The following is a 16,523-nucleotide window of genomic DNA, read 5'->3' on the forward strand; positions in this document are numbered from 1 at the left end:
AGTGGGTTGCCATTACCTTCTCCAGGGGATCTTCCTAACCCAGAGATTGAACCCACATCTCCTGTGTCTCTTGCATTGGCAGACGGGTTCTTTACCACTAGCGCCACCTGGGAAGCCTGTGTAAATCTGACCAGGGTGAATAAACAAAGTGGAAGGAGAAAAAGGAAAGCAGACTACCAGAGAAACATGACTGAAGTGGGAAGACAACAGAAAACGGGAATCCTTCCTGTTTTCCCCACAGCTCTCTAGTCCTCTGGTTTCCAGCTCTTTCTGAGATTTATTTTGTGGTCTTGAGTTCCACCTGTACTGGACAAGTGTTTCACTTGCTTGGCTAACATATGTGTCCCTTTTTGCTTACCTAATTTTCTTAGAGGAACCATTCTTCATTTTACATGGCCTTATGATAACTCGCAGTTATCATATCCCACCTGTCCCTATGCCCTCCACCCTGCTTACCAAAATGAAGGTACTTCCATGGTGGTCCAGTGGTTAAGATTTCATCTCTCAAGGCAGAGGTTGCAGGTTCCACCCCTGGTCAGGAAGCTAAGATCTCATATGCTTCATGGCCAAAAAAACAAAACATAATACAGAAGCAGTACTATAAAAATTCAGCAAGGACCTTTAAAAAATGGTCCACATCAAATAGATCTTATAAAAAAAAAAGTGGAGAAAATGTCCCTCTTTAAATCAATATTTGACTAGTGCTTTTAGTTTAATTCCCTCTTTCCTTCTTAATAATTTCACTGTTTCAAGTACTCCTTGTCTTTCTGGCATTAATACTTCCAAATTAAATTGAGATCATTGGAAATTAGACTCAAATACTGATCTGTATGAAAAATTTGGAATGGGAGATCTCAGGAAACATATAAATGAGCCAGGGAAGCAGGAGACGGTAGAAAGAAAAGGAGTGGGTTTTCCAATACAAATCTCAGCTAGTCTTATGGACAGAACTAGCATGGTCCTTCAGTGGGGTCCCTAATTGAAGCAAAGGGTTAGACAGTGGTTAGGGTTAGGGCTAGGGTTAGGGTTGAGCTTCCCTAGTGGCTCAGTTGGTAACGAATCTGCCTGCAATGCAGGAGACCCGGGTTCGATCCCTGGGTCAGGAAGATCCCCTGGAGAACGGAATGGCAATCCACTCCAGTATTCTTGCCTGGAGAATTACATGAACAGAGAAGCCTGGTGGTCTATTGTCTATATGGTCACTGAGAGTCAGACACGACTGAGCCACTAACACTAGGGTTAGAGTAAAGTGTGCTCTGAATGAGGCAATATAAAGGTATGCCTTGTAGATGGGCTTTTTCCCTGGCAGGGAGTTAGCTGCCAGTCAGGTCAAATTGGGTTTTGTCGAACTCTAAATGGACAAAGATTCTCTCCTTGCCTAAATTCTACTCAGGCTTCACCCACTGCTCTTCTCAAATAGACTTTGACTTTTGGGCTTCCGTTTTTGTCTCTGCATAGTCCAAATTTAGCAAGACTTCTGCTAAGGCAGTTTACCCATATTCCTCCACTCTTGATATTCGATCACTGTTGGTATCTAATCAGGTTCCTCCTCCTCCACCATCCCCCAGGTAATGTTTGGTCTTCTGGCCTGTCTTAACTAAGAATCTCAATAGGTCAATCTAGCCAGTTTCCCCTCATAACTGTGATGTTTCCTCTTAGTAATTTTCCACCCACTGAATCCTACACTGTTCCTTGACTATAAATTGTGAGTATTCGTTATTATATTCAGCGTTGAGCCTAGTTCTCCAGTGAGGTCTCTTCTCCCCTATGCTAATAGCTTTTCTGAATAAAATTTTCTTTTACCACTTTACTGTCTAGCTCTGTTTCAGATCAGATCAGTCGCTCAGTCGTGTCCAACTCCTTGTGACCCCATGAATCGCAGCACACCAGGCCTCCCTGTCCATCACCAACTCCCGGAGTTCACTGAGACTCATGTCCATTACTCTTTGACAAAACCCACTTTGACTTCTCCAGGGACTTGTTAGGCTATTGATCTTCATTGCTAGTGTGATTGCAGAGGCTGCTGATGTTCAAGCTACGACAGAACTGGCAAGAAGGAGACGGGAGTAGGTAAGTTAAAAATGCCACACAGTTCAGTGTTCTTACCAAGATTGTGCTGTTTTTCCTGAATAAATACTCCTTGAGTTGTTGCAAGTATTTAGCCCAATTTCCAGAGCATTGAAAAAGTTCGTAATTTTGATCAGTGTCCTCTTCGTTTTTATGAAGGAGAAAATTTTCAGAGGTCTTCATTCCATTCACTTCAAAAATGCTTCTGCTTATCTTGGAATTTAGACAATAGTGCTGTAAAAATCTAAGGTCATAGGTTCTAAAAATTAGAAACAGCCTATCATTTCTTCACCCAAATTCTGTAGTGATGTCCCTGCCTCTGCTTTTCTTATGATATGAAAGGATAGGTGAGAGTTAACCATCCTTTGGGAGTAGTTGGCTGATTTTAATGGCAACCCTTTCTCAGCCATGAATCTCTTGTGAGTTGAAACAGAGTGGCGTTTGTTTCTAATGAAGTAAGTTAGAAAGAAAAACACCAATACTGTGTATTGTCATGTATATATGGAATTTAGAAAGATGGTAGCCACGATCCTATATGCAAGACAGCAAAAGAGACACAGATTTAAAGAACAAACTTTCGGACTCTGTGGGAGAAGGCAAGGGTGGGATGATTTGAGAGAATAGCATTGAAACCTGTATGTTACCATGTGTGAAACTGATGACGAGTCCAAGATCGATGCATGATGCAGGGCACTCAAAGCCAGTGCACTGGGACAACCCAGAGGGATGGGATGGGGAGGGAGGTGGGAGAGGGGTTCAGGACAGGGGGACATATGATTCATGTCAACGTATGGCAAAAACCACCACAAGATTGTGAAGTAATTAGCCTTCAATTAAAATCAATAAATTAAAAAAAAAAAACAGAATGGGGAGTTAATGTTGAATGGGAACAGAGTTTCAGTTTAGGAAATGAAAAATTCAGGAGATGAATGATGGTGAGAGCTGCACCACAGTGTGGATATACGCAGTTCCACTGAACTGTGCAGTTAAATACAGTTGAGGGAGTGAGTGAGTGAAAGTCACTCAATCGTGTCTGACTCTTTGCAACCCCATTGACTATACAGTCCATGGGATTCTCCAGGCCAGACTAATGGAATGGGTAGCCTTTCCCACCTGTAGGGGATCTTCCCAACCCAGGGATCAAACCCAGGTCTCACACATTGCAGGCAGATTCTTTACCAGCTGAGTCATCAGGAAAGTCCAAGAATACTGGAGTGGACAGCCTATTCCTTCTCCAGAGGATTTTCCCAGGAATCAAACTGGGGACTTCTGCATTGCAGGCAGATTCTTTAGTATAAAACATTATGAAACTTTCACCACAATAAAAAATAAATTAAAAAAAAAGAATATGCAATTCCAATTGTTGGCTAAAAGACCATCACATTGTATTGCAGTTTCAAAATCTGGACCATTTTCCCAAGGTTCTCTTTCAGTCCTCCAACTTGCCTGCTAAATCCACAATTTCATTTAACCTATTTCTTCTGGACAACTATAGAATTCTATAGTTCAATCCCTTTCCCCAAAGGTCTTTGAATGAGGAGATGTTCTTGTGCAATCAACATCAAGATCAAAGGTGCTGCTTGAGATAATTTCAGTCTTTATGTTTAGATACTTCTGTTCACCTCACTGGAAGGAAGCACAGCCATCCAGTGGCGGAAGTAGGTGATGAGACTTGTGTGCAGGGATTTTTTTTTTTATTCTGAGTTCTACCTTGAAGTGTGTGCTTTTCCATTGTTTTTTTCCTCTCTGAATTTCTCATTAGATGAGACACTTTAGTAACATTCCCCACATGCTTTGACATCTTTTTTTTTTTGAGGCAAATGTTTCATCCTATTAGGTTAATTCGCCCCGAAGGTATTTGCATAAGCGGTGTGGGTCTGGCCTTTTGACGTTATCTTCCTGAATGATCTCTGACTGCTCACTCAGGCCTGTTGTATTGTAGATGCAGGGTCTGGCCTCACTGAATCTCGTGCTATCTTTACCAAATCAAATCTGTAAAGTTCACTTGCAATTTAACGTATTGTTTTTGAGTCATCTTGACATTTTTACTTCATAAGTGTAAACTGAAAACTGCATTTACTGGAAATTTGCTTTTAAAAATAAAACAACACAGGCCAGATCCCTGATCTACAGCTGCTTTATAAAATTAGGCAACGCTTATGAGATAATGTTCCTCAAAGAAATTTTTAAAACAAAATTTATATCTAACATTTTAAAAATGCATGAAGAGTATGACTATGTTCAATAGGAACAGAAAATATACAAGGAACAGTATGAGTTATTATCATCGAATCTGGTTTTTTAAAAGGGAGTCAGAGAGCATTATCAAATGTTAAAGGGCTGACAATATTTAGCAGTGTTAAAAAAACTGACAGAGAAGTTTCTCTTTATTTCCAAAGTTAAAAATGCTATACATAAGTAAGGTTTTTGGTACATTTAGCCTATATTTAAAAGCCAATGCAAATCGATTTTAATTAATATTTAGAACCTTTGGAAAATTCGTAATAAATGACATCTTATTTTGTAGTAATATTGAAAATTGAAATTTTCCTAGAGGATAATTTTTATTAATGACTTAAAGAGTCTTGAGCTAATTCTTATTGTTGAATGGGACCACAATACAATCAATTTCATCATTTTGTTTTTCTTAACCATTTAGAGATACCCAGATATATTGGCATTTAGAGGAGAACAAAATGGTTAAATGGAAGTGAAGAGGAACTTTGAGTAGCTTACCTCATATAGACTAATATTAAGAATTTGGGGCAGTTATAAAAGGTATTTGGATAACTCGGTAATTTGAATATAGAGTCTATATGGATGTCCCTGGTGGCTCAGAAGATAAAGAAACTGTCTGCAATGCAGGAGACCTGGGTTCGATCCCTGGGTCAGGAAGATCCCCTGGAGAAGGGAATGGCAACCTACTCCAGTATTCTTGTCTGGAGCATTCCATGGACACAGGAGTCTGGCAGGCTACAGTCCATGGGGTCAGAAAGAGTCAGACATGACTGAGCGACTAACACATGGATACACACACACACGTTTGGTGACATTAGTTTTAGTGTGACACTAGGAGATTATTGTAAATTTTAATAGGTGTGAAAATGTTATCGTGATTTTGTAGAAACGGATGTTTGCATTTCAGAGATGCACGCTAAAAGGTGAAAACTGTAACGTCTGAGGGAAGTGGGGAGGAGATGGCGGTGAAGTCACTTCTGAGAGAAGCCCATGAGTTCAGTCTGAACCACCCGCTAAGGATGATGTCTCCTTGGTGAAGTTCAGTCCCTGGACCAGCTTCTGCTCATCTCCTCCCGGAATTCAACGATGCATCTCTGCGATGTTCCGGTTGTTCGGCTCAAGTACCAGCATCCAGGGCTGTCTGGGATGTGTGTTCAACTGCCGGGGTCCAGCCCCAGCTGATCCAGGGTATTCGAAGGAGACACAGCATCGGCGAGGATCAGGAAACAACTGCTTAATTAAATGTTAATTAAGGATATAAAAAGTAATAGAATGAGGATAGCTCAGTGAGGAAATTCAGTGGAGAAAAGAGGCTGAAATAAGGATAGCTCAGTAGGAAAATTCAGTGAAGAAAAGAGGCTGAATAATTCAGCCAGAAGGTAAGAGAAAGAACGACATGAGGAGACCAAGTTTCGGTGAACAAGGCCCACACTTTATTTTCCAAAGTAGTTTTTATACCTTAAGTTATGCATAGAGGATAAAGGGGGAAGGGGTAGAGTCATGCAGTAAGCCAGGCTTTCTTCCTGCAAACTTATCATATGCAAAAGTTTAGGTGATTTACATCACCTTCTGGCCCGGAGGCCTGTTAACATTTTAAGCAACTTATTTTTCTGTAAAGGTGATTATTCTAAAGTCAGGCGCCAGCCTCCAAAAAGCATTGGATAGAGTTGCATTCCTATAGGGCAAAGATGAGGTGGGCTCAATCAAGAAAAGAATTAACTCAAGGGTCCAAGGTTACAAACATTGAGGCTACTACTTCCATTTCTATACACCCATTATATCAATCAATACACTGCCAAGGACACAGTAGGTAAGGGGTATGGAGACTTAGCAGCAAGCATTGGCCCAATAAGTGAAAAACCCTCCACCAATACAATTTCTAATCAATCTTTTAACTACTCAAAGGAATCTGTGTTTAGACAGTTTAGAACATCTCTTGCCTCTCACAGTTGGGAGGCTCTGAACAATCACATGTGGCCGGAAAAACCTATTCAGGCAGGCTAGAGGACTTCCAAAGGAGTTTGTAGGTTGAAACACTGTCACACCCAGGAATTGTTAACTGGAGCTGTAAGCTAACTCTTTTTTCAGAGAGAGGTAGTGGGGGACAGCCCCCCATAAAGTCAGAGGTGTAGGTGAGAGCACAAAGCAGAAAGTAGGCAGACTCTGGTTTTGGGGGTAGATGCTCGAGAATTTCCAAGGGGACTCCTGAGGCTCGAACCCGCCTTTGCGTATGCCAAGCCTCCTTCCTCATGACCTTTGCCACGGGTGGAGCTAGCTCCCTGCATCTCCCCCTTTTTTATTTCTTAAAACAGCCAGATGCAGCTCAGTCGTGAGCTTCTGAATGTTCTGCCGAAGAATCCTGACAATACAAGGAAGAATGATTATGAGAAGCAAAATTAAAGCACCAGCAGCGATGTATCCAAGGATATTAGACAGAATGTTTTTTCCTGAAATGAAGTTAGAGAAAGTGTGAAAAAAGTCATTAGCTGCTCCAGTGGTGGTAAAATCCAGTCGAGAGTGTTCCAGGGTCTGTATTTGATTATGAAGTTTCCCTAAGTCCAGGCCAATGTCAGAGCTGTTCCAAACACCTGAGATATGATTTTTGATTTTTTCCCATTCATCATCTGTCTCGTTTACCTTTAAAGATGTCACGCATATCCATCGGTAATCAGCGTGGCATGACAGAGTCATTTTCACTTTTAAAGCCTGTAACTCTGTCCCAATATGCATTATTGCCTCTTCCAAGGCATCTAGTCTCATCTCTAATTTCCTATCTATAGATTCCTGTGTTGCTAGAGTTAGAGAAACATTTTTAGACATGGTATCAACATATTGGGCAGTATGCACTTGTTGAGTCAATGATATTGCTGCTGCAATAACAGAAGTAATTGCTGCTATCAAAGCTGATATTCCTAAAATAAGTAAGCCCACAAATCGCCATTGTTGCATTAAATCTTGTAGTTGTAACACGGCAAGGCCGTAATTGTCATACCAGTGGCTAGTCACTGTCACAGGTATCATGAGATAGGGTGGGCGTTGTAACACCACAAAAGAGCAAACATTATATTGAGGGGTCAAACAAGATGAAAGCACACATTGTTCACAAGTTACTATATTAGGTCCACCAGTGAAAGTCATATGTACATTAAGTTTTCCAGAATCTTTGGTAAAGAGAAAAACTTAAGGAGAGGGTAGACAAGCCAAAACAGAATAAGTAGAATTATTTTCTGGTTGGAGTTCGCGCTGCAACAGCCTCATCAGTCTCACTGGGATCTCGATGTTTATCTTGCCTCCCCTTCCTGCAGGCTCCTCTTTTGTGATCGAAGCAATGGGGGAACTGGATGTCTGGGGGTCTGCAACATGGCGAATCAGCCTGTCCCGGATCTAAATTGGAGAATCTGCATCCTGTGGAAAAATACAAGCACATCCTCCACCGCTAGTTAATAATGGGTCAGGACCCTTCCATTGTCCTGAGAGGAGGTCCTTCCATTTGACTAATGGTTTTGCATTCAATTGCTCTGGGCACCAATGGCGAAGCATTGCAGTAGTTCCAGCTGAAATCTGTATTTAAAATATTTATTATGAAAAGACCATGTTGAAAGATTTGATGGGGAGAACTATACTTAAACTCCCCTTCTTTTAGTTTTTGAATTTGGATTTTTAATGTTTGATGTGCTCTTTCAACAATGGCCTGTCCCTAGGGATTATAAGGGATGACAGTATTATGTTTAATTTGAAACTTAATACAAAATTCCTGAAAAGACTTAGAAGTTTAAGCAGGAGCATTGTCAGTTTTCAAAGCTTTTGGCAGGCCCAAATATGAAAAACAAGTAAAGAGATGTTGTATCACATCTTTAACCGCCTCTCCTGTACGAGCACTTGCAATAATAACGTGAGAAAAGGTATCTACAGTTACATGAACAAAGGACCGTTTTCCAAATGAAGAGACATGAGTTACATCCATTTGCCAGAGTACATTAGGTTTGAGACCGTGAGGATTAACTCCTATAGGTAGACTATCATAAACAGTGGGGCAGTGTAGGCAAGAATACACTATCTCTTGGGCAGTCTCTCTGGGAATGTGGAATTGATATCTTAAAGCAGTAGCATATTGATGATGAAGTAAGTGAGAGGCTTTGGCCTCCTCAATCACAGTACCACTGTATTTCTGGTTAACAAGTCAGCCAAATCATTAAAGGCATTTTAAGGGCCGGGCAATCTGGAATGAGCCCAAATGTGTCCAATTAAAAATATTTATTTCTTTTCCAAATTTGTTGCTGTAATTTAGTTAACAAATGAAATATGGTAGTTTTATTTTCAGGCAAAACCACAGTTTCAATATGTGGAAACAACCTGACAATATACTGAGAATCCAAATAAAGGTTAAATTCCTCATCTGCAAACATAGCAAAAGCCTCTATGACTGCTGTTATTTCAGCTCTTTGAGCTGAAGTTTCCTGTGTTTCTAAAACCTTTTGGTGATTTTTAGTAACTATGGAGGCTTTACCGTTTGCTGACCCGTCAGTAAAAACCATATGAGCATTTGGAATAGGAGATTGTTTACATGTGACAGGAAAAATAACTGGATGTCTGGATATAAAATTCAGCAAAACATGTGAAGGTAAATGATGCAAAAATTTGACCAGAATAGTTTCCTGTAGCAATCTGCCAATTTTCAAACACTAGAAGAGCATCAAGTTGTTCCTTATTATATGGAATTACAATTTCTGATGTCTCTTTACCAAATAATTCAATGCTCCGCTTTTTTCCTTTAATATCAAAGTAGCTGTCAATCCTGGATAAGAAGCCACTACTTTTTTAGTTTGAGCAGGAAGATGGACCCACTCTAGGGGGCCATTTTGCCATAAAACCAATTTTTTGTCTGGCCACCCCAATTACACCTATGGGGGTTTTATGGCAAAGGAATTGTCAAGCAGTTGTCAAATTAATTTTTTAAAATATTTTTAAATTTACATTTTAACAACATAAATTTAGAGATATGTTAATTTAGATCTAATGTTTAGTTTAGGTCTCTGTATAAATTTAAATAATAAATGTATAACCTTCTTATCTCATTTTGATATACAGATATACCTAAATGCAAAATGTATTTATATATGTATTTATATATGGCAACAAGTATAAACTTATTGACATAATCAATATACTTGAATTAATCTTTACAATTAATACATTAATTAATATATATTACAGCAATACAACATGTACACAGCTAATACCAACCAACACAAACCAAGGTACTGTAATAATACATGTCACTCATATATAATATAATCATACAGTATATAGAACATATATCATCACAGCACATCAATCCATGCCAATTAATATCAGCCACACACACATTATATTACTGCAATATATATTTAATTATAGAGTATATATATAATATGCATATATAGTATACATATTAATTTGTATACAAATTAATTAAGTATAGATCTATAAATAGAATTAGGTATACCTTTGTTATGCTTTATTTATACCCATACCTAATTAGGCAAACTCTAATTAGGCAAATATATTTATATTATGTATTTATAACAATATATAAAGTATTGTTAATTGTACCTCCTGTTGATAACTAAGAAATTGAGAAAACCCTTCTCTGAGTATCTCCTATTTGAGACAGCACGTCCCTCCCCCATAGGGTAAAGGGGAGGGTAGGAACTACATAGGGTTGGAAAGTTCCACAGGTATCCTCAAACTGCCAATCTAACATTTTTGAACTTTTAACTACTGTGGGGGCTTGAGGGCAAATGAAACAAAATTTGACCCCTGAAATCTATCAGGGCAACTTGCCAATTATCACTATTTTGTAAAAGACTTGCAGTTGATCCTTATTGAGTGAAATTATTATATTTGCTACTTCTTTTCTAAAAAGTTCCACACTTCTTTTTTCCTCCTTTTATAATTAATTGTGCCACCAAGCTGGGATAAGATAAAACTATTTTTCTTGGGGTCACTGGTAGATGGAACCAATGGGCCTTTTTGTCACAAGCACCCTGTAGGTGTATGTTTTATGGCAAGAATAATTTAATCTCATCTTTTGGTAATATTAATCCTAATTAACTGATCATTTAAAGTCTCATCTACTTTAACAAGAGCCAACTCTGTCTCATTAGTCAACTATCTCTTAGAACTGGAATTAGGATCGCTTTTAAAGCAATCAAATAAAGGCTTTAAATCTGCAGTAGTCAGTTTTAAATGTGGCGTATCCAATTAATGTCCCCTAATAATTTTTGGAAATCATTTAAAGTTAGTAAACAATCTCTCCGCAGCTTCAAAGGGGCATTATCAGTTTTTAAAACTTTTGGCAGACCTAAATATGAGAAGCAAGTAAAGAGGTGTCACACAACATCTTTATAAGCTTCTCCAGTTATTGTTTTGTAACCTAAATCTGGTCTATAGCTTTTTAGATGACAAGCAACCATCTAATCTTTGCTTGAATACTTCCAGCAATGGGGAACTCACTATTCTTCAAGGTTTTAAACTCTCCCTCACCTTTTCCTCTACAGCATTCCCACCCTGCATACCACTTTCTCTAATCCCACCAACTCATTTTCAGTAGTATGTGTTGGCCAGGAGCTGGGTCAGTCTTTCCCGGAAATGTTAAGAGACGTCTGTTCCTGTGTCTAATAGCCCTGACATTTTATTTTCTTGAATTAAAAAAAAAAAATTTAAAGGCCTAGAAGCTGTAATGTCCTGTACCCAAAAGGCTAGATCACTAGATCTAAACGTTCTGTGGCTCTTAGCTTGAGAAGTCAAGGTTTTTCCTTTCTGATAAGGTAAAAGCAAAAACTGTGTTATTCTTTGACCTTTATTAATTTGCACAGTTTTGGTAGGCGGCGAGATCAAAACTTTAATTTCTCCAATATAATCAGAATCTACTACATCATACACCACCGAAGTTTCTTGAAAAGAAAGCGAGCTACGCCCTAGCACAAGTCCTACAATGCCTTCAGGTAGGGGGCCAGCCACTCCCATTGGAATCGGAGCAACCAGCACGTCAGGGGTTAATACTGTTGCTAAATCCCCTTACCGTTCTGTTTGGTCATAAGAGAAACACTTCTTACTTGTAGAATCCTTTTCTATTACGATTATTTTTCTTTCATTTTTTCTTTTTCACTTTTTTCTTTTTATTTTTCTCTCTCTCTTTTTTTTTTTTTTTTGCTTGGGTGAGGCCCCCCTGAGGGGTTTTTCTGCAAGGAGCGGGCTCTGTATATTGTGTATTCTTTAAAAGCCCCTTTGTTTAAAAGAATTTTTAAAAAAAATCTTTTCCAGCCTTAGGCAATGCTCTGGGAGGCTTTGGATGTAAACTGGGGGATTCCTAGGCCCTGGGAGATGCAAGTGGAGGTGGGGTAGTTGCCTTAAATCAGAAATTGTTGGATAAATTTTTAAAGGTTTGTGTAGAGGGGGAGGAGGCTCGTCAGGGCGCCTGGCCGCTGCGTCCTGTAAGCCCTCTCCTTCCTCGGGAGGTAGAGCACAGTCTCCCTCCTTTCCTTCGTCAAGGGCAGAAAATATGATCTGCGCAGAAGGTGGAGACCCACTACCATCCACTGCTATAGCCTCTCCCATAGGCTATCCCACAGCCTCATGATGAGGGTCCAGAACATTTTTAATCATATTTATAGGATAAGTTTTTAGTTGTTTTTTACCTTCACCCAAGTATCTAAATTAACAGTAGGCTCTTTAACAGTTTCAAGATTACTTGTATAAAGAGTTGCCATTCTTAGATTCAGTGTTACCCATGTCAGAAAATTAAGTATAATAGAAGATAAAGCTTTTAGCTTTTAAAAGATCAGGTTTTCCTTTGGCCTTTTAACTTCAGAAACCGTTTTCTCTCTCTAAGTCTAACTCTTTAACACTTTCAACACTTCCCACTCCTCTTGCCCTGTCTATTCTACAGGGGGGTTCGTGGCACCCTGAGTGGGGTCCTAGCCGTCCCGAACACTGGAAGAACAATAGGGCTGATGATCCAGATTGTTCCAAGGGAGGAGCAGTAGGGCTGATGACCCAAACTGTTCCGAGGGAGGAGCAGTAGGGCTGATGACCCAAACTGTTCCGAGGGGGAACAAGAGGGCTGATAACCCAGACTGTTCCGATAAGGGGGGCAATAGGGCTGATGACCCTAATTGCTGGGAGCTTACCTTCGAATAGCCTGTCTCGGGCGCCACCTGCTGGGGTCCAGCCCCAGCTGATCCAGGGTATTCGAAGGAGAGATGGCGAGGATCAGGAAACAACTGCTTAATTAAACGTTAATTAAGGATATAAAAAGTAATAGAATGAGGATAGCTCAGTGAGGAAATTCAGTGGAGAAAAGAGGCTGAAATAAGGATAGCTCAGTAGGAAAATTCAGTGAAGAAAAGAGGCTGAATAATTCAGCCAGAAGGTAAGAGAAAGAACGACATGAGGAGACCAAGTTTCGGTGAACAAGGCCCACACTTTATTTTCCAAAGTAGTTTTTATACCTTAAGTTATGCATAGAGGATAAAGGGGGAAGGGGTAGAGTCATGCAGTAAGCCAGGCTTTCTTCCTGCAAACTTATCATATGCAAAAGTTTAGGTGATTTACATCACCTTCTGGCCCGGAGGCCTGTTAACATTTTAAGCAACTTATTTTTCTGTAAAGGTGATTATTCTAAAGTCAGGCGCCAGCCTCCAAAAAGCATTGGATAGAGTTGCATTCCTATAGGGCAAAGGTGAGGTGGGCTCAATCAAGAAAAGAATTAACTCAAGGGTCCAAGGTTACAAACATTGAGGCTACTACTTCCATTTCTATACACCCATTATATCAATCAATACACTGCCAAGGACACAGTAGGTAAGGGGTATGGAGACTTAGCAGCAAACATTGGCCCAATAAGTGAAAAACCCTCCACCAATACAATTTCTAATCAATCTTTTAACTACTCAAAGGAATCTGTGTTTAGACAGTTTAGAACATCTCCTGCCTCTCACAGTTGGGAGGCTCTGAACAATCACATGTGGCCGGAAAAACCTATTCAGGCAGGCTAGAGGACTTCCAAAGGAGTTTGTAGGTTGAAACACTGTCACACCCAGGAATTGTTAACTGGAGCTGTAAGCTAACTCTTTTTTCAGAGAGAGGTAGTGGGGGACAGCCCCCCGTAAAGTCAGAGGTGTAGGTGAGAGCACAAAGCAGAAAGTAGGCAGACTCTGGTTTTGGGGGTAGATGCTCGAGAATTTCCAAGGGGACTCCTGAGGCTCGAACCCGCCTTTGCATATGCCAAGCCTCCTTCCTCATGACCTTTGCCACGGGCGGAGCTCGCTCCCCGCATTCAACGATCCAAAACACACTTTGAGTGGAGGACTAAACCCTCGACTGAAAATGCATGATTCCAACACTGATCAAGAAAATCTTGTTGGAACACATGATTCCCCATCAGATGCAGTGAATTCTGTCCAGAAATGACGGTGGTGGTCACTGGGCATTGGGATCAGACAGTTAATCTGTGGAACCCCAGAACTCCTTGCAGTGCTAGAACCTTCTCTCTGTCTGAAGATGGCTGACTGTGAGCAAGATGGGCAGTAAAGTATTAACGTGGGCTCCCAGAACATGGATTCCATGTGACAGTGCTAGATGTCCAACCCGAAGTACCAGGCTCACTGCTTTGAGCATTTTCAAATAAGCAGAATTATGTATTTAGCTCTTTTGAAGAGTGGCTGTTGAATACCTCCTGCTGAGCCCTGAGGTACAGTTGAAGCTTGTTTTCAAGTATCCAAGGCTGAAAGAAAAGAATACCGAGCAGATTTATCCAGTCAATGCCATTCGTTTTAACAACATCAACAATGTACTTGCCATGGGTGGTTCTGATGGATTTGTAAATACATCGGGTCCATAGATACCCCTTCAGCATGAATCAGTTGTCTTCAGTAATGACGAGACTATATTTGCAATCGCATCATCTCCAATATATAAGATGGATGACATAAGATGTCCTGAAGATGGTCTCTCATTTGCCAAGTGACAGATATAAGAACAAAACCTAAGTCTACCTAATCATCTCCTGAAACTGGTTTCTCTACAGAAAACTCTTCTGCTTCCTACAGATACATGTGTATCTCCTGGGTGTGTTAGAGCCATTGTTTTTGATACATTATTTAGTATGAATTTCTCTGTTTTCTGTCTGACATAAAGCTTGTCTGTATGTCTTTTCATACTGACTTTGTGTAGAATGAAGTCTTTATGTGCTTTGTATGTTAATGACTCTAAAATACTTTTAATAGAAGAAAACTAAAGAAGCAAATATGACAAAATTTTAAAATCTAGGCAATGGATATATAAAGGAGTGTTCATGATACTATTTTCTCTACTCATCTATACATTTGATTGTTTCAATAATAAAAATTTAAAACATGTTCCTTAACTAAAAAATGTTTTAGCAATTGAGATTTTGCAACATGTAAATCAACATCTTATTACCATTTTTTTGTTTTTTCCCTAAATTTTCTAAAGCCTTTTAAAACTAAAATATAAATCAGAATTAAATATTTGATTAATTGCATGTTTTGAAGGAAATTGCAAATAAAGGGACATAACAGTTAATTTAAGAAAACTTTTCTACATTTTCCTTTGTTCTGTCTTTTTTCTTCCTTCTTTCTACTGTCATAAAATTTTTATAAAAGGTTTTAAACAAGGTAACATAGATAAGAAGTATATGACAATGTTAGGGCTAAAAAGAAGTAAAATAGAGCCAGTAATGAGATTAGTGCTCAAATGAGAAAGCCTTACATCCTAAACACTTATCAGCAAAGGGCCATGGATTTGGTTTTTAGCTTTATAGATGAACATTTAAAAACAGAAACATAAGTAGTCATATCATTCAGAGTGCTCATAAAATAAAGGCAAATTATTCACAAAGAAGAGGCACAGTAATTTCTGATTTGAAGTTTATCCTAAACAGGATCTATGTGATGAAATGAACAAAGCCTTAAGCAATATGCTTAGGATAGCTACTGCAGAGTTTTATGAGAATGTATCTTAATTTAGGCAATTGTCCTTATAACAAAAAATAATCACTTAAAATAAAACCATAGGGGAAATGCCATAGTATCATCCAGATAAATGGCATCTTAGAGATCTTGGAAGGCAATGGCACCCCACTCCAGTACTCTTGCCTGGAAAATCCCATGGATGGAGGAGCCTGGAAGGCTGCAGTCCATGGCGTCGCTGAGGGTCGGACACGACTGAGCGACTTCACTCACTTCACTTTAGAGATCTTGAGAGATGTTGGAGTATCTGGAACAAATCTTTTTAAACAGTTTCAAAAGCCCAAAGGGAGTTGATCAATAAACATTAAAAGAAAAGTTGTAGGGATCCTGTAAGTTGTGTACATAAGCAGGTGTGAGTGGGCATTAATGCATTTTTCTGAGGACAGGATTTGTAACTTTTATCAGAAGGATCTTTGCTCCAGGAAAGACTGAGAACCACTGATTTACAGAAGTAAAGAAACTGCAAATCCATTATGGATATCTTTTTCTTTAAAAAAAAATTTATTTATTTTCTTATTTTTGAATAGGTTGAATCTAACTTGAGGCATGCAGGCTCAGTAGCTGTGATGTGTGGGCTTAGTTGCCCAGAAGTATATGGGATCTTAGTTCTCTGACCAGGGATTAAACCCATGTTTCCTGCATTAGAAGGCAGACTCTTAGCCACTCGACCACCAAAGAAGTCCATGGATACCTTTTTATTAATAAGCTTTTCAAAAATATATATGATAATGGGTTTGGAGATTGTGCTCTCTACTTCTCAGAATGAAAAAAATTCAGCATGTCCCCTAAAAAAAGAAAACATATGTCCCATGAGTCAGTTCAATAGAGCAGACTTGTGCGTGCATGCTAAGTCGCTTCAGTCGTGTCCGACTCTTTGCAACCATATAGACTGTAGTCTGCCAGGGTTCTCTGCCCATGGGATTCTCCAGGCAAGAATACTGGAGTGGATTGCCAGTCTTTCCTTCAGGGGAATCTTCCTGACCCAGGGATCGAACTCATGCCTCTTATGTCTCCTGTATTGGCAAGTGAATTCTTTGCCACTAGCACCACTGACTGGACCCCTTATAAAATCTGAGGCGCTGATTTAGAACTGATTGGAAGAGAAATCCGCTTCATATATGCTCAGAGGTAAGGCCAAGTGTATTTTCAAGAAAGATAAAGATTTTTATAGAAAATAATTTTGCG

At 39.4% G+C, this 16,523-nt stretch overlaps 1 pseudogene; it reads left to right on the top strand.

Moving 5' to 3' along the window:
• Positions 1 to 400: 400 nt before the first annotated feature.
• Positions 401 to 14,346, top strand: LOC112448107 (mitotic checkpoint protein BUB3-like; annotated as a pseudogene).
• Positions 14,347 to 16,523: the final 2,177 nt, after the last annotated feature.

The sequence above is a fragment of the Bos taurus genome, chromosome 9, assembly GCF_002263795.3.
Source record: "Bos taurus isolate L1 Dominette 01449 registration number 42190680 breed Hereford chromosome 9, ARS-UCD2.0, whole genome shotgun sequence".
NCBI lineage: Eukaryota > Metazoa > Chordata > Mammalia > Artiodactyla > Bovidae > Bos > Bos taurus.